The sequence below is a fragment of the Bactrocera dorsalis genome, chromosome 5, assembly GCF_023373825.1.
Source record: "Bactrocera dorsalis isolate Fly_Bdor chromosome 5, ASM2337382v1, whole genome shotgun sequence".
Lineage (NCBI taxonomy): Eukaryota > Metazoa > Arthropoda > Insecta > Diptera > Tephritidae > Bactrocera > Bactrocera dorsalis.
The window spans coordinates 53,792,473-53,811,654 of record NC_064307.1 but is presented as its reverse complement, the minus strand read 5'-3'; the positions used below and the strand labels follow the sequence as shown (position 1 = coordinate 53,811,654).

The 19,182-nt window shown below is 36.1% G+C and overlaps 2 protein-coding genes and 1 pseudogene across 9 annotated transcripts in view; all 3 read left to right on the top strand.

Moving 5' to 3' along the window:
• Positions 1 to 103: 103 nt before the first annotated feature.
• Positions 104 to 19,182, top strand: part of LOC105230071 (neurocalcin homolog) — a 66,617-nt gene continuing 47,538 nt past the window's right edge. The window contains exon 1 of one of the 4 annotated variants that reach the window (XM_049458126.1): positions 104 to 148. The gene's annotated coding sequence lies outside the window, so the exon portion shown is untranslated. Of the gene's footprint in view, positions 149 to 226; positions 549 to 19,182 lie in introns of those variants that run through there. The other 3 variants (XM_011210647.3, XM_049458127.1, XM_049458128.1) reach the window with 3 other exon arrangements.
• Positions 127 to 19,182, top strand: part of LOC105230047 (neuronal calcium sensor 2) — a 62,106-nt gene continuing 43,050 nt past the window's right edge. The window contains exon 1 of one of the 5 annotated variants that reach the window (XM_049458130.1): positions 127 to 148. The gene's annotated coding sequence lies outside the window, so the exon portion shown is untranslated. Of the gene's footprint in view, positions 262 to 376; positions 517 to 19,182 lie in introns of those variants that run through there. The other 4 variants (XM_019991964.3, XM_049458131.1, XM_049458129.1 and 1 more) reach the window with 4 other exon arrangements.
• Positions 1,335 to 4,399, top strand: LOC115066592 (uncharacterized; annotated as a pseudogene).

Below are 19,182 nucleotides of genomic sequence, written 5' to 3'. Positions count from 1 at the left end.
CCCTATATATCAAAATTTCAACTAACAGAGTGTAAAAATAACACTTATTTAAAAAATGGCTAAGAAATTAATATACATCAAAGGGAGCATTTGCTTTTACTCTTGTAAATACGTGCATCACCTTGTCGCGTACTAAAATTTGTTTGTGGTTCGTAAGTTTTCTGTTTTGTTCCATCAGGACTATTATGTATCACCTGGTGTGCTCTATAGAATATTTATCGCTTATTTCAAACAAACCTTGTAACATCAAATATTTATAAAGTTTGTATTTATTGCATTGATTTCTCGTTAAAAAATAATATTAAATTAATCAATTCTGTTATATAACGCTGTTGTATACCATATATGTATTAACGAAGTACGTGTTTGATAGAAGTGTTAAAAATATGTTATTGATTTTTCAATAGTTTGTGTAAACTTTATTGTGTCTTTAAAATGCACAATGTTACCGAAGAAAAAATATACAAACAACACCAAGGCATGTAAGACGAACTTATAGCGTTAATTAAGTAATTGGTAAGTGCGTCCGTGATTGCAGTAGAGGCCAAGTAAGCAAACAGTGTAGAAAAAAAATGATATTTGCACGCAAAATTACTGTTCTTTTATACGAATAATACAATAAGGAGGCTGCGTTGTGCACTAGGCGCCACCATAGTAGCAGCGCGGCACATATGTATATATACCAGATAAGTGACACAATACAAGAAATGTTTGCATACACATCTATTTGTATACGTGGAATCGTGTGCGCTAATGACAATAATTCTTCAATATTTAATGTTTATGTGTGTCCATAACTGATAAAATCAGTTGATCGCGCTAGTTTTATTAGCTTTTACAAACAGGGCGTTGCTTTGGATTCCAAAAAATATACATATCCAGTTCGCTGTATACAAATAAAATATATACTTCGCTTTTATTAATAAAATATTAGGGTAGGATTCGTTTTACATCATAACATTCCATTTAGGAATATGAAACATATCTTTACATATTTACGTATATGAAGAAGCTATAAAATATATTCACACCGGTTTCTTAAACTGTAAAATATCAATGTCATACGTAAGTTGAGTGATATTATTGTGTGGTAGGGAAAGAATCCCTCTTAGTACTGTTAACATGTCAAACAGTTTTATTTGTATTCACTTACGCAATCAGAGAAAGAAAACTGGCCCAAATTGCTAAGTTAGAAGTGGTTTTATTGGAAAAGTTTGTAAATAAAAATAAAAAAAAAATCTAGAAAAAAAAACACAAAAATAGATGGCTGGGATTTAGAATAGCAAAACGTCTCCTTCCTGTTTGGGGTTAAAATGGGTATGTACAGATAGAGGAGGTTCTCCGGATTAGGAAAAAAAATGATCATACACTTATGGTTTTTAAGATATTTGCTTTTTAAAGTTCAAAAATTGAAGTATTTAAACTGGATATATCTTTGATTTATAATGAATTTTACCCATGCATAATTTTTGTAATCACCAACATTTCACTAATTTTCTACACATTTGTTTGAAGAATTGAAAAAAGTTAAATATTGAATTAAAGTTATTTTTGCAATATTTAATATAAAATGAATGGGGATACGATAATTAGTGACGTGTTGGTGGATATAAAAGATAAAAATATAAGTTTAAAATGTACTATAAATCTGAGAAATACATACCTACTTTAAATAGTTGAATTTTTGAACTATAAATACAAACATCTCAAAAACCATTAGTCAGTGGCACCCATATTTACATATTCTTAGCACCGTTACGTTTTTTTTTGCGCCGCGATTTGACGGCGTATAGAGGAGGTAATCAGGATGAAAAAATGTGTGCACATGTAGCCGTCTGAGACTTATATCTTTTGAGATAATTGTATTTAAAGTCCAAATCCGCCTCTTTTTTTTGCGACCTATTATATAGTTTTGCAATTTGTACTATTGTTTCAAAACAAAACCTTTCATTCTATTTCATCGCTTGTAACTGTATATAAATACTTCATTCGTTTGCCATAGTCGTCTTCAAAAGGGGGTCTGTAATCCTGCCTTCGCTTGGAATCTCCAATTGCCGCCACCTTGCAAAAAGAAGAAACGACTGGCGCGCTGAGTTTCTCTCTGCTAAAACCGCGTAAGCGGTTTCTACGCCACTAAGAAGAACTATATAAATATATGTTGAACGAACTTTGCACACATTTTTCAAATAAGGTTTTTCATACACTTTACACAAACACTTACGTACATATATGTATAGTGCATTTTTATAATCCCTGATCTTTGCCCTCCCTGCCTGTCAAACGATCGTAGGGGAATGTTGCTGGCGGAACAGATAGACGATTGGCCATTCTGCGCACTAAATGAAGCCCACCCATACCAGAAGTATGGACACCTGCATTAGCTCGCCCGACATCACCATTGCTGGTGATGATCTGATAAATAGCATAAATTGGCGCTTCAGACCATCTGTCAATTATTTCGATCGAGAAACCTCCCGACTTTATTTCTGTGAACAACTGTACCTGCGTTAACTTTAACAAAACTAACTGGGTCGGTTTCACAGATTTTACCGATAACACCTTCAAAACTTTACCCATTTCTACGGACGTAATCGTTGGCGAACGTAGATTCCACAAGGTAATCGCAGCAGATAACGCTCGCTCCATCTCGGCTACACAAATCGCAGAACTCCGCCCAAATTTCCCAGCCGAAGCAGCCTTTTTCGCTTGAGCGCGAAACCTTACGCCATGCCGATCCCTGCGAGCCTCGAATTAGGGATCTCAGTTTGGAGACTTGGCAAATGGTAAACCAGCATAAGCGGACAAAATGGGTATGTAAGTTATTTTTAAATGACTTCATATCATATACCGTAGCGGTAGCGACGGTGTTGTCTACTACCCGAGTTACTTTTAATTGAGTTAACACTTTGAGTCTCTTTCAAAAACTGTTTATTTAATAATCAGTAAGCTTACTAACCTACTATTCTTACCGTCGCTGCTGCCGTTAGCGTCGGTCTCTAATTATTTTCATAAGCATTCCCACCTCATATGCCATGCTCATGCATCGAGCTGATCATCGAATTACAAAAGCTGACCAAAAATTTAATTTGATTGCGCATGAAGTAAATGATCCAGACTGCATGCATTGCAATTTTTGGCAGTATGGGAACTTCATTACGTTAACTATTGTTAACTTGTAGAGCACTTGAAGTCCTGTAACCTCTCCACCGGCGCGAGTAAGCTTTGGACTACTGTCAAGGCCTTGTCTAAACCGAAGAGACAAGATGGCCGAGTTGATGTTCAATTCAATGGCCATTCCTCTTCTGACTCGAAGCGCGAGCTATTTTAGACGGCAATTTACATTGCACTCTTTTGTAGACAAAACCAAACGATGTGTTACTCGACGGTTGGGAAAATGCCACTTACCTTCACCGATGAGGAGGTGCAGAGTGTCATCAACAAGGGTAAATCGTCAAAAACCATTAGACGGAAATAACATGCTGATAGGCTCGACGGGAGTAAGCTACCTTACCAAGAAACTCAACCTGTCGCTGACCACTCTTCAAATATTCGATGTGTGGAAAGTCGAGAAAAATTTAAATCCAGTTGTCTGTCTGTCCGTCCGTCCGTGCAAGCTGTAATTTGCGTAAAAATTGAGATATCTCGATTAAACTTGGTATATGGGTTCCTTGGAATAAATTAAATTTCAAGTTCATAGATGGGCGTAATCGGACCACTGCCACGCCCACAAATTGCCATTAATCGCAAACATATGAAGTGCCATAACTAAGCACTATATTAAGGTAAAGCTGTAATTTGGTGCAGAGGATCGAGCAGCAAGGGGCACCGTGGAAACATTTTTTTTTTTTAAGTGGGAGTGGGCCCGCCCTCTAACAAGTTTAATGTACATATCTCCTAAACCGCTGAAGGGGGAGCCTGCTTTAGAAGCTTCAAAAAATTTATATATTTTAAAATCTTAATCTCTTTAAAAATTATCTAAGAATATGTCCCCAAAGTTATAGATGGAAATTCGAAATATTGTCAAAGCTAGAGGGTAAATAGTGGCCGAGCGTCTATCAGGTAAATGAGCGCTTGGGCAGAAAGCGAAAACTTTGTCGCGCGCATTCTCGGATTTTCATTTTTACGATTTTTCTTAATTGATGGTCAGGATAGAAAAAAACTAAACGTCGCAATGAATTGTGGCAAAGTTTATTTCCTTTGGTATTAAATTATCTTCCATTTGCACTAAAAAAAGTCAAGTGGAACAAATTTGTAAACAACATAAAGTAAAATTTTTTTGGTCAGAACCCAATTTTTTTCAATTTTCGAAAAATTTTAGAATTTTACACTATTTTTGGAAATTTCTTAGTTTAACCAGAAGATATGTTATTAATAAATATGAATTTCTTTGAATTTTTTGTTTCAGATAGAAATTGGGACCTGTATCCTGCCCGCCGTCCGACAAATGCACATGCGAGATGCATGATGAAATTTGTCTTTAATAAATTATTTCTTTCCCTCTCAAAAAATCCTTAAAAATCGATGTTTTAAAGCTTCTAAAGCAGGCTCCCTTTTAAACTAGAACAACCAAATCTGATAAGAACTTCTACGGACAGTGTGAAAATGGATAAAATCGGAAGATAACCCCACAAAGCGAAACCCCGCCACTCTCCATGTATTGTTAAAAACTACTAAAAGCGCAATAAATCAATAACTAAATACGACAGAGACATTAATTTTTACCACCTAGATGGTATGAGAGAGCTTTATGGGAACCGGTGTGAAAATTGGTGTTGAGATTCCGCTTTATTCAAAGTATTTAACAGGAATGAACAGTTAAAGTGAAAAAATCATAGACCTGTTCGGTTTGTACATTTTTGGTTAGTATGCATGTTTGCTGTTACAGAGTCGCATTGGAAACGGACTAATTTCAACACCCTTCCTCAATGTGATTCTATTTACATGAAATCTAATTTAAATTCATTAACTTAACAAAATGTAAATGCTTTGTTTTCGAAAAAATTTTTGTTAGTATATCAGCTATCATATTTTCGGTTGAAATGTACTTTAATTCTATGCCACCACTCTGGACAACTTCTCTGACGAAATGATATCTGATGTCGATGTGTTTTGACCTGTTATGGTAAACTGGATTCTTAGTGAGATTCTGTGCGCTAAGATTGTCGCCATACAATATTGTTGATGTACCAGCCTTGCCACAGCCAATTTGAATAATTAAACGTCTCAAGTGCAATGCTTCTTCGGCCGCTGATGATAAAGCCATATACTCAGCCTCCGTACTGCTAAGGGCTACGGAATTTTGTTTTTCCGATTTCCACGAGATTGGTCCACCTACCAGGAAGAACACATAGCCGCTGTAAGATCGACGGTTACTCATATCACCTCCCCAATCTGCATCTACATAACCTTCAAGCACCTGCCCACCACCGTGGTAATTCAGTTTCAAGTCTTTTGTTGCTCCTAAATATAGCATTACATGCATCACCCCTGTGAGATGTTCGGTGTGAGGGTTGTTGTTCCTTTGTGCTAATTTTACAACCGAATGGTAAATATCGGGTGTGAAAGTCAAAGCTAACCACATCAATTCGCCTATTGCAGACTGATAAGTCGTTGCATCCACTTCCTCACAACTTTTTTCATTGCACGCTACCTGATATCCTGTATCCAATGGCGTCGTTCTTGCCCTGCATTGATGCATGCCGTGGCGTTGCAACATATCGTCTATGTAGGCAGACTGATTCATTGAAATATCGCCTGTATCGCCATCGCGCTGAATCTGCATACCCAAGAACATCTGAAGTGGGCCTTTATCAACGCATTCAAACTTGCTTGAGATCATGGTTTTAATTTGTATTAAATCAGACTTCTTCTGGCACGCTATAAGTAAATCATCTACATAGATTAATAATAAACAAAGGCTACCTTCTATGTCCTTTTTATACAGGCACGCTTCGTTTTGGCATTGAGAAAAACCAATTTCACACAGCACCGCGTTCAGTTTAGAGTTCCACTCCCTTCTCGCTTGCTTTAAGCCGTAAATCGCTTTGTTTGATCGTAACCCTTTTGCGCCACACGTTCTGTCTACATACCCTTCAGGCTGCTTCATGTGGATCACGTCTTTTAACTCGCTGTTGAGATAAGCTGTACAAACGTCCATCTGATGGAAGTGTAACTTCAGCTCGACAGAAAGCGTGAGTGTCAAGCGTATCGTTTCATATCGACACACCGGAGAAATGTTTCGTTATAGTTCACGCCGAACTTCTGCGAGCACCCCTTGGCTACCAAACGTGCTGTGTACCGCTCAACTGCGCCAGTTTTATCTCTTTTAATTGTGTAAACCCATTTACACCCAATTACTTGTTCACCCTTTGGTAAGTCTGCCACAGTCCACGTGCCATTTGCCACCTATGCCTTATGCTCTGCGTCCATAGCCGCCTGCCAGTATGAAGCATACTTGCCGTCAGTTGCCTCTTTAAACGTCTGTGGTAATGGTATCTCTACAGATTGCACTGTCTGTACAACATTGTAGCTCTTCTTCGGACGTCCTGGTATACCGCTCCGAATAATTCTTGGCCTACCTGGTCTTATCTTACGTTTCTGCTCCAGCTCTGGCTCATCTGCACTGCCGTGTTCGTCGCTTTCTTCATTGTACATACGTTTCTTTTGTTTAACTTCACTTCTGCACGGAATAAATGTTTCTTCATTAGGATTTGAATCAGCTGGCAAAATTTCTGGTAATTCATCAAAAACCATTTGATCATCTGACTGGGATTCTTTGAAATGTTCATAGAACAAAATATCACGTTTTTCTACAATTTGATGCTTCTCTTGATCGTAGAATCTGTAAGCTTTTGATGCCAAGGAGTACCCAACGAATCTGTACTCTTTACCTTTCGCCTGGAATTTATTTTTTCGCGTTTTGTCTAAGCCAACAGCGACGGACCCAAATGTACGCATATTTTTTACATTCGGTTTTCTACCACTCCAAGCTTCATATGGCGTCATGCCAATCAATGCTGCAGTTGGCGATCTGTTGCGGATATAGCACGCTGTCTGCACCGCCTTTGCCCATAGAAACTCTGGCATATTTGAGTGTACAAGTAAACTTCTTGCCATTTCAACAAGAGTGCGGTTCACTCGTTCGGCGACGCCGTTCTGTTGGAGACTGTAGGGTACTGTCAGCTGACGCGTTATGCCCTGTTGTTTTAGGAAGTCATCGAAACGCTTGTTGATGTATTCTCGGTCGTTGTCGCTCCGTAAAACCTTGATTTTCCGCCCAGTCTGGCATTCTACCATTTTCTTGAAAGTTACGAAATTTTCAAACACCTCATCTTTAGACTTGAGAAAAAATGTGAAAATACGCCGAGACATGTCATCGATGAATGTAAAAAAATATGATGAGCCACCAAGAGAACGCTTTTCAAATGGGCCGCATACGTCGGTATGCACTAGCTCCAACAATTCTTCTGCTCGATTTTCAGACGCCGCTGGAAATGGTTGAGTGTGGATCTTACTTTTCATACACGTTTTACACTGCGTACTGTCTGCGAACTTCACATTTTCTATGCCAAACACCATTTTATTTTTTGTTAGCTTCCTCAAACTGCCATAATTTAAGTGGCCATATCTATTATGCCAAACTTCTGCACTGCACTGTGCTACACCAAAACACGCGTTGTTAATACACTCAAATACAAACAATTTATTTCTTTTTTCTGCATTTAAAATTTGTTTGCCATTCTGGCTTACGATAGCGTTTTCGTTGTTAAAGCTTACTGTACAGCCACGTTCGACAGCTCGACTCACCGATACAAAATTCCCCTTCATTTGCGGGACATGCAATACGTTCTCCAACCTTAACTCACAAAAATCTGTTTGAACTATAACGTCGCCTCTGCCTACTGCGCGTTTAATGTTGTTGTCGGCCAACATAACATCCTCTGATTGTGTGAAATTATTTGTAAAAAGATTACGGGAGCCACTCATATGTGCCGTCGCCCCGCTGTCCAGGTATCATCTCGAGTGTTTTAAGTCACCCAGATCTGTCGCTGCTAAAACTGTAAATGACCTATGCTGTTGTTGCGATTTTGTCGATTTTTCTTTTCCTTTATTTCTGCATTGATGTTTGTAGTGACCCCGTTGACCACATTTGTAACATTTGGTATGACTCTTCTAACTTTATTTTTAATATCTCAAGGGGCTATCGCGTGTTTTCATGGCCATCACGAAATTTTCAAAGCTTTTGGGCATGCTTGAAAGTAATATTATTACTACCAGCTCTTCACTGAGCTTAATGTCAACCTCCGAAAGCTTGTCAACTGTTGTACAAAATTTATTTATATAGCTGGATATAACGTCGCCTTCTATCATTCGCAAACCAAGCAACTGCTTATAAAGCGACACCTTTCTTACTGGTCCACTGGGTTGATGCATCTCTTTTAGGTTTTTCCAGGCACTAGCTGAAGTTGTGCAGTTTTTTAGATAGCACAATTGCGATCGCTTCACACTCAATGTCATCATGGCCAATGCTTTGCTATCGAGCGCATCCCAGCCCTCTCCGTCTGCTGCTGGTCTCTGTCCACTGCTGGTCTCTGTCCACTGATGACTTTCCACGCCTCTGCATGCACCAGCACGCTACGCATTTGGATGCTCCAGGTATCGTAGTTACCTTCATCTAACTTTTCAATCTGATACGTGGAACTCATTGCGATACTAGTATAAACTTTACTTTACTTTAAATATTTTAAATGTCAATAAACGCGGGACCCACGTGTCTAGGCCCATAACCTGTTGAGATTCCGTTTTATTCAAAGTATTTAACAGGAATGAACAGTTAAAGTGAAAAAATCATAGACCTGTTCGGTTTGTACATTTTTGGTTAGTATGCATGTTTGCTGATACAGAGTCGCATTGGAAACGGACTTATTTTCAACAATTGGCACCGCCCACTTTCTGGTGAAATCCCATATCTCGGGACCCGACTAACCGGTTTCGACAAAATTGAGTACGTGGCAGTCTTACTTACATTCAATCGGACAACAACCACGCCTACTCCCCATATTGCACAAATTTAAATTCCACTTGATTCGTTCAGTTTCCAGTACATAATCATATCATATCATATCATATTTTCATACAAAATCAATTTCTATAACCGAACATGAAACTGTGCAATGACCGTACACGAACACTATTTTCGTAATATTTCGTTCAAACTAACTCTCATAAACGAAGGAGATTTCATAAAATATGTCAAAAAACAAATATGAACAATTTGTAGTTCCCCTTTTCTAATACTTTTTTATTTATTTATTTTAATATGACTACAGGTCATATTACATTATCATTGTATTTACAAATCAATTTACAGACATACTCGAAAAACAAAGGAAAACTAGCTGCTTAGGCCTTCGTCCCATTTTGTATAGATACATATTAATTAACTTAAATGTACATTTCAACTGAAATTAATTTTAATAGTATAGGATACATTTTCGTAGTCCAGTGTTGCTATAGCGGTATGCACAACAACATTTTGCGATGTGTCGTTGTAGCAGTTTATTAGGTGTTGCGTGGTTAGTGTATCACTACAGTTCATGCAAAGTGGTGGTGAGTAGTATGGCCGATATACCAGGTGAAATCGGTAAGGTCGTATCTTGAAAAGATGGCAGCGTTCTAAGAAACGACCGCTAATTAAAACTGAGTATTTTTAAATATATTTACTATACAATGAACTACGATTTTTTTGATTGGTTCAAAATTGTCAATTTGGCATTAAAAAAACGACAATGTTTTACCTAAAAAAAAACGATTTTTTTTTTCAAAATTACGCAATTTTTTTAATTTTCGATATTTTTTAATATTGTGGGCCATTGTATAAGAAATATCTTTAAGTTTAATAAACGTTTTTAATTTTTTTGTTTTACTCTACTCATTGGGCCGGAATCATGTCAGCAGTTGAGACACTTTGTTTTGGCTCCTTCCAAGACAGCAAATAACTCCGTTATTTTTCAATTTTTTTGTAAAAGTACCGAGTACTTTCTTTTAAAAAATTCACGAAAACCGCCTAATTTTTAATGCGTTACACTGGTATAGCCCCTTCGATTTGGTATTTCCAAGTCATTTTTTGACCAAAGGTTATTCCCAGGATTTTAAGATAGGGCACACTTTCTATAATATGATTGTGAAACACTGGATCTGGAAGATTGCAGTTCCGCTTTTTGCATATGTGTAAGTGCTTACACTTTTCAAAATTAATAGATGTACCCGATGTTAATGACCAGTTTGTAAATAAAGTAGAAAAGTTCTTCAAATCATTATTGTAAGTGTTTACATCGTTAATCTTCCAAATAAAATACAGGTCATCTGCATATAAATAGTGGGATATGCTATTAACTTTTTACATTAAAGCATTAATTTTTTCAAAAGCGATTAGAAATAACGTCACCGACAGGAGAGATCTCTGCGGTCGACGACGTCGCACAGTACGCCGACCGGACTTCGGACGCAACTGACTTTCGACAGGTACTGACCGCCGTTCACAGTGGAGCCATTAACACCTTCACCGACTCCCTTCCCGTGAATGGCGTTCTTGGAGTCAAATCACCATCTATCGCAGATGAAGAGCTCAAGTTGCCGCGAGGAACGCGAGTGACCTTAGCGCAACTTCGTTCTGGATATTGTGACATACCCAACGTATGTCCTGCTTGTAACGAGTTCCCGAATGATACTGACCTCTTTGCATGCCCCACAAACCCTACTCTTCTAACACCCTCTTCCCTTTGGTCGGACCCCGTCGAAACAGCACGTTTCCTGGGCCTCCCATTAGATGACCTCGATGACAACACAAACGACCCTTACCATCCTAACGGGGATTAGATAAACCGTTAAAACAACAACAACAACCCTGCGGTATTCCATTTTTTAAGTTTGATTTATATTCGTATACGTTGACCGCAAATGTTCTATTTGATAAAAAATGTTTTTATATAGTTGTAGACTTTCGGACCAACTTTCCACTGATCAAGTTGATTGAGTATAGAGTGGATCGGATCGAAGGCTTTTATAAAATCAATACTTATAACAGAGCAGTGATTTCGATTTGATAAATTACTAGCTAGAAAGTGGTCTAGGTAAATTGTTGCCTCTACCGTGCCTGACCTAGGTTTAAAAGCAGTTTGTTTTCTACTTATTAGTTTGTTTTGAAATAAAAAATATTGTATTCGTTTTGGTATTATTTTTTCCAACAGTTTGCTTAAACATGATAAAAGCGAGATAGGACGGTAATTTTTGTAGTCATCTTTCATATTCATATTTTTTGGAATACAAATCTCGTTTGATTTTTTACAAGAGTGGGGAAACACACCAGTTGTGACGATTAAATAGTATAAATTAATTAAACGACTTTTTAGTGCCGGAGATGCATTTTTAACCATTGAATAGGGGATTCTGTCCGAGCCAGGACAATTCTCTTTGGTATTTTTAATGTTATTTTTTAATTTAAACAGTGTAATTTCTTCTTCAGGACTACTAGTAGCCTTTGAAATTCTATTTACTTTGTATACCGATTTTTAGAATTTTGCAAAAATGTATTCACATGAAAATTGTTCATCTGCAGAAGCCGATGCAAAATAAGTGGCAAATATTTCTGCAATTTGTAGTGCTACTGTAGTAATTCCAGTAGAGGATTTAAGTGAGTGAATGCAACAAGAGGCGGGTTTGTCCGTAAACGCTCTTACTGTTCGCCAGACTTTTGGGGTGTTTGAGCTGATATGAGCCGTAAAATGTTGAAAAGAGCTAGTTTTGGTCTCTTTTACTTTTTTGCGAAAAAGTGCATTACATTTCTTATAGTTGAGCAGGTTATGTAAGGCTAAGTTGCTTTTTTTAGAGCATGTCAGTATTTCATTTTCTCGTTTCTAAGTTCTTGTAGCTCTTTTGTCCACCAACAGGTATTACATCACTTCTTGTATGGTTTAGATTGCGGAATACTTACATTGGCTACTCGCCTAATAGCTTTCGTTATGTTGCCCGTGTCTTTATTAATGTTCTCAGTATTCGGATATCGGTATACTTCTATTTCTAATCTCTTAGAAAAGAGAGGTCAGTTTGCGTTTGCCGTTTCGAATTTAAGGTTGTGGATAGTACTCGAAGAATTTCCTTATAATTGAGTATCATTGGATTATGATCACTACCGGACATATCGTCCACCGTGTCGCGATTCATCTCTTTCGATAAATTGGGGCTACATGATGAGATGTCAATCGCAGTTAAAGTATGATGAGTGGAATAGTGAGTATATTTGCTGTTGTTAAGAATTCACAGATAATTTTGTAGTATAAAACTTTCAAACATTATTCTTCTGTAGTTGGTATTGTGAGAGCCCCGTAGTAGATGCCACCCATTTATATCGCCCAATTAGTATCAGTAAAATTGAAATTTTTATGTTTGGTGGTAGGTTAATATTTTGTATTTTAATTTGTAGACTAATTTTCACTTGCATTGAAGCTATTTGAAATTTGGAATTAGTGCCATTTGCACTGTAGATATGTTGAATATTATTGCGGCTGAAAAATGCAATACCTTGTTTATTTGTCATGTTTGTATTGTGTACATAAATATTATACCCTTTTGGTCATTTGGTTGTTGTCAATGTCCCATTGATATGCGCTTCTTGCAATATTATGATATGAGTTTGGAATTCCGCTATTAATATTTCCAAATTATTATAATTGTTCCAATAGCCTTTGATATTCCACTGAAGAACTTTCATTACAAAATAAGCACGGACATGTGATTATAGTTATTCAGGATTAGAAACTGTTATTATATTTTTCTGGTTGTTGTAGTGAAGTTGATAAAGAATCTCATTGGTGTCTGTATCCATATTATTCTGTGAGTCATAATTATTTTCGGCAAATTACTGGTGTTGGCAATGAAATTATTTTTAAATTTGTTTACTTGCATTATAGTTGGTTTGATTTCTTCCTGAAAATTTAATGATGTGGGTATGCTTGTGGAGCCAATAGGAGTTACACTAAAGTTATTTTCGGGTGGATTTTCTTTATTTTGATTGCTGGGATGAGTTCTATTGTTATGATAAATTTTCATTGGTAGGATAAAATCAGAGTATTTTAACTGATTTATGTACGATTTGATTTTTGTTTGTAGTGGTGTTGTAAGCAATAGGTTTGGTATAATACTGATAAACAAAAAGCGACTTGTTTGTTGTGACATGAACAGAACAAAGTGTTTATTATGTAAAAATTGCCATACATGCAATATATATTATTGTTATATCAAAGAGTGCCTTAAAATGTAACTGTTATAGGCAGTAAGTAGTTCAGTCACAAGATCTTTGTAATTGTCAGCTTTCACATTTCCAAGAAATTGTTAACGACGCTTACAAAGGCACTCCATCCTCGTATTTCAGTTTCATCGAACATTTCCTCAAATGTTTTATCTTTTATTAGTTCCCTTATTTGTGGGCCCTTCTTTTTTTTCACTGACTTTTTGCTTCACTGACTCTTGGAAATTTTTGTTTCAGATACAAGCCCCTCTTCCATTTCTGTCCATTACCTTGACAAAATTTTTCATGAATCCCAATTTAATATGCAAAGGTGGTAGTATTACCTTTTTGGGATCAACTAAAGGTTGACTGGTAATGTTTTTTGTCCCGGTGTGAGTGCCTGACCACTGCTTCTGTACACAATGCTACTCTCTCGCACGGCTGTCCCATTCGCAAATGAAGCAACAATATTTCATATATCCTGGTTGCATTCCAAGAAGAAGGGCTATTACTTTTAGGTCTCCACATAGTGCCCAACCATACTCTTGATAACGGTTTTGCTCTAAAAGAGCTCTTATATTCTCATATGATTCCTTCATATGAACCGCATGAGCTAAGGGCGTAGATGGATATTTGTTACCGTTATGAACCAATACCGTCTTTAAACTAAGTTTAGAGGAATCAATGAATAGAAGCCAATTACGTGGACCATGTTTCTGTCCTAGTTAAAATAAAGATTAACTTCTGAAAAGTATACTAGATCCCCTTCTTGAAGAAAGCAATTTGTGAGCTCTTCCTGCCCTTTTCTGTAAAAAGTAATATTTAAATCAGTTTGGATAAGATTCCAACCTTTTAGTCTGGATGCTGAAAGTTCGGACTGCGATTTTGAAAGGGTTAGATCTCGAATAAATAAAGAATCGGTTGTCATTTCCTTTGAGGTTTCTGTAACATCACTTGAAGAGCTAGTCTATTCTAGTTTTTCATCGAGACTCCAAGATTCTGGTGCTTTTGGAATAGGAAGTTGTTCACTGTGTTTGACAGGTCTTAAAGCTAGTAGTAAATTACAGTACTTAACCGTATGTTTAGACTTCGGTACAATACCTTTAATATTCGTGAGGCAAAAATAGCAGTATGTAACATGGTCTTTAAGGTTCTCTCCAGACCATTGGCACTGCAAAGGACATTTTACGATTTCAATCTTTTTACCAAGCGTTAACAATGTTACACAAGTTTTATAACAGATATGAGGGGCCCATGCTTTTTCTTCGTCATTCATCTTTTCAAAAACGTTTCGTTGTGCGATAACTAAACTTGTACTCTTCACGAATTTCGCATAAATATTCATTTTAAGTCACGTAAAGGATTTATATCCTGCACACCAGGACAAGCCATTGTTTCATCAGTCTTTACTTCGCCGACCTGCATTTTTTTCATTTAATTTTTTTTCTTATATTGTTTAGATATGTTTTGTATTCTTAAAATATCAATAAAAAGCATGTAAAAAAATGGATAGTAAAAATAATTTTTGGTTGTTTTTTTATCGCGTAAAAAAAAACCTAAAATTCGGGCTTCTAAAACAGAATCTAAATCACTATAAGACACTTGTAAATTCGACCATTTCAATTTACATTTTTCAGAAAATTATAGATTTTTAAAAATTTTTTATAAGCTTGAGAAAAAAATAATGCTATCGTTTTCAATGCTTGCTTGATATATCAGCGGTCCAAGTTATCAAGGATGCTTTCGAAGGGTCCCACTTAATGTGCCTCGCTTCCCGGAGTCTGATAGCACCTTTGCAACAAGACATTCGCCTGTTATGTCGGAGGGTGCTATGTATAGAATAGCATTAAGTGCCATTGTTTAGTGCTTCACTGATACCAATGAGAATCTCTCGTTGAACTCGTTCCAACTGTTTCGCTTGTGTTGTCTCACCGAGCGGTTCCAACCAACAAATACACCATAAATTCGTGTTGGCCTAACTACTGTTTTGTAAAGCCAAATCACAACTTTTGATGAGAGTCCTCATCGCTTCCCAATAGCTCATTTACAACAATATAAGGCAACCAATGCCTTCACACTCCAATGCCTTCACACTCAGCTCAATATTAGTTAATAAAACCAGTTCAGTTTTATTTGGATTGACAACTAAGCCGCTTCCTTCTGCCCAGTTAGATACCACATTGAGATACCTTCTGCTAACTTCTTTAACACCGAAAGCCACGTCCCTCGAGTTATTTCTTCTAGCATTTTATCTATGTCTCTATACATTATGTGCACAAGATTACAAGTTGTTCGTTTAACGGTACATTTCTAATTGTTTTGTTTTAGAAAGAACTATAAAAAATAAATTTAATTTATATCCACGCCGAAAGATAAATGAATTGCCTGTGAACCACCGGTGGTCCACGACGGGTAGAACGTGTTAACTACTAAGTTCCATGGTAAAGAAGGCAGAACTCCACTTTTCGGTGTGCCTCTATTAAACTTTTGTAGTGTACGCGCTTCGTTCCGTGGGAATGAGCGTCCAGGAGTCCAATAACCATCCTCATTTTCAAGATAATACATGGCAGTAGTGTGCAAAAGCCATGTGTTCTGGCCTCTCTTGTGAGGATCCGAAGAATCACCCTCTTGAAGCCATAGTTTATAGACCCCTTGGTGTCGCTAAGAGGACTGAAGGACTCGTTATTTAGAAGTATGCGTGCTTTTCGACAAGTTTCCTGAGTCCTCTCCAGCTTGATCACTTTCCAGTCGTGAGTGGGCATATGATGGCAGTAACTAAATATCTTTTCAATTTCTTCAGGGGTGGAGGCAGACGCAAGTTCGAGGGCGTAGTGGTAGATTCATTTTAGTCTCTAGTCGCCCTTCATGGCCCCAAGGTGTGCGTTCAGAGATGACCAGCGCAAAAATAGAATCATCTCAACCTGCATTTACCATACACTCCTGACCATACGGAGGCAGCCTTGGCATTAACTTACTAACGGTCTTCTACAATTTTTTTGTAATCATAACTTTTTAAAAGATATTAACGATTGAAGTTGTTTTAAAGCATTTATTTTTCTAATGAATTTCCTATGAAATTTTGAGTTTTGCAATTTAAAATAATTTGTTTCATTGAGTTATAAAATTCATAAGAAAAAAACAATTTGCACTAAAATTATTCGTTACCCACTCAAATATATATGTATATATATTAGGGTGATTAAATTTTTTTTTTTTTCGTTTGGTACTCGGAAAAATAGGTTCCTAGACACCTCTAAGAAAGCCTCTCCAAATATGAGTTCTTAATTGTAACGGGGAGGTCCTCCTACATACAGTTTTCTATTTTTTCTAATTTTATATCTCGCTTCCAACTACTTGAAAAAATATCTTGTTCCCTAGATTTTGTAGAAAATTGTATGCTCTACAAAAAGGTCTCGTATGATTTTTTCGTAAACCCAACCGTTTAAAAGATATTAACAGTTAAAGTTTAATTATTTTTGGGAAAATTTTTTTATTTCTTACTATATTTATAACTCAATGAAAAAAAAATATTATGAATGATGAAACTCATAGTTTTGTAGGAAATTTACTGCTCTATAAAAATGGTTTCATATGGTTTTCATCCTCAAACATCAATGCATATTAGGGTGGATTAAAAAAGAAAATTTTTTTTTTTCGTTTGGTACTTTTTTCATTGAGTTATAAAATCCATAAGAAATAAAAAATTTTCCCAAAAATAATTAAACTTTAACTATTAATATCTTTTAAAAGGTTGGGTTTACGAAAAAATCATACGAGACCTTTTTTAAGGGCATTCAATTTCCTACAAAATCTAAGAAACAAGATATTTTTTAAAGTAGTTGGAAGCGAGTTATAAATTTTTCTATCTGTTAATAAGAAAAAATAGAAAACTGTATGTTACAATTAAAAATTCATATTTGGAGAGGCTTTCTGAGAGGTGTCTAGGAACCTATTTTTCCGAGTACCAAACGAAAAAAAAAAAATTTTTTTGAGTCACCCTAATATATACACACTGGTAGTACCATAATTAAGGACACTCCGTTTTCTTTTAAAACATTGGTTTATTTTATAATTGAAAAGCGACATATTTTTTTCAAACTGAAGTGCCATATTTATTATCTTCTAAGTTATAGATTTATTGAAAATTTAACGAAAAAACTGTTTTCAATGCAAAGTGTGACAAAAAATTAATGAAATATATCTATTTTGACTTGGTCAACCAATTAAGGACACTTCAGATTTTTGCTTAGTATATTAAGAATAATACTATAAAAATAAAAAATTGTTTATGAAATAATGTTTTAAGTGAGTATTTTGTCGGATAGCCTTTTGATTCAAACACAGTTTGACATCTTCTAGACGGACTACCAATTAAATGCTGACATAGTTCATTTGATATGCTCTGCCATATTTCCTTGACATTTTTAAATAATTCGTCAGAATTTGTGATTGATTTTTTCCCCAAGCCTATTTTGACATCTCCGAAGAGGTTTTCGATTGGATTTAAGTTCGGACTCTGGGCAGGCCAATCCAAAACCGTAATATTTTCGGACGAAAGCCAAGTTTTAACACTCCTAGCAGTGTGCTTGGGATCGTTGTCCTGCATAAAAATTTATGGTTTCAGCATGTGTTTCTCTGCAAATGGCTTAATTGTAATCGACAATACTATATCTTTATATAAATATTAGTCCATTCTTTGAGTTATCCGTCGAATAGGACCTACATCGTACTACTAAAATGCAGCCCGAACTATAAGACTGTCTCCACCATGCTTAACCGTTCTTAAAGTGGCGGGCGTCGAACAAATTGTTTCCCATCTGATCCAAAGAAATTAAACTTGGATTCATCGCTCCATAGTATTTTTTTCCAAAAATCTAAGGGGTTTTCGATATGCTCCTTTGCAAATTTAATATGATACTTCGTTGGTCAATTGATCCTTTATCGTGCCGAGAATTTGCCTCGAAGTTAAAAAAGGATTCACGTTGCTAATTCTACAAATTATACATTCGTCTTCCAGAAAAACGGTAATTTTTTTATACCCAATACTTCCTGTACTCCCGTAATGAATCAAAGCATTGTGAACCATAGATTTTGAGCCGAAAGCTCCTTCGCTACGGCCCTAATGGAAATTTTTTTCTTCACGTACTTGTAAATAATAATTTTCCGCAATTCTGGAGTACAACTCTTTTGCAACCCATGTCTAATAGTTTTATTATCTGAATTTGAATATTTAGTTAATATACAAATGATTTTCACAACTTACCGCAAGCGAAACGCGTGCTTTTTCAACTTTATTTTGTCCCTAATATTGTGGCCACCAGTGTATATGGCACATACATACATACATACATATATGCTGCTCTTTTTATTATGTGCATTTCATAAATTTACGGTATAAATTTCTTTTTATAAATTAATAGGATTTTTGGATCTTTTCCAATGAGGCAACTGCAATGCAGTAATTTACTTATATATATGTACATAAGTATATGTATATTGCGAAAAAAAATCTGCGTTTACACAATTTCCTTGTATGCCATGCTACAAAAAACAATTACAATGTAACATTTTGGCAACTTAAGTGTGTTTAAAATTCAGTCCATTCAATATACTTGAAATTACTAAATACATGTGTGTACTTATGACCTTTACCAGCAGATTCCGTAAATTCTTCTTGCTTTGTCGGCTAATATTTGTACAGTATATTCTGTCAATGACAATGAGTGATTCTAATATTCAGAGAATTAATTTGAAATAACATAGGCTTCAAGCTAAAATTTAAAATAACATAAAACTCCAAGAGCCGGTACAGATACGAGTTAATAAATAGCAGAACAGTGCACAGTGGTTTCGCGCATAGACCAAAATAATCATGTATTTTTTGGAATTTTTTAAGA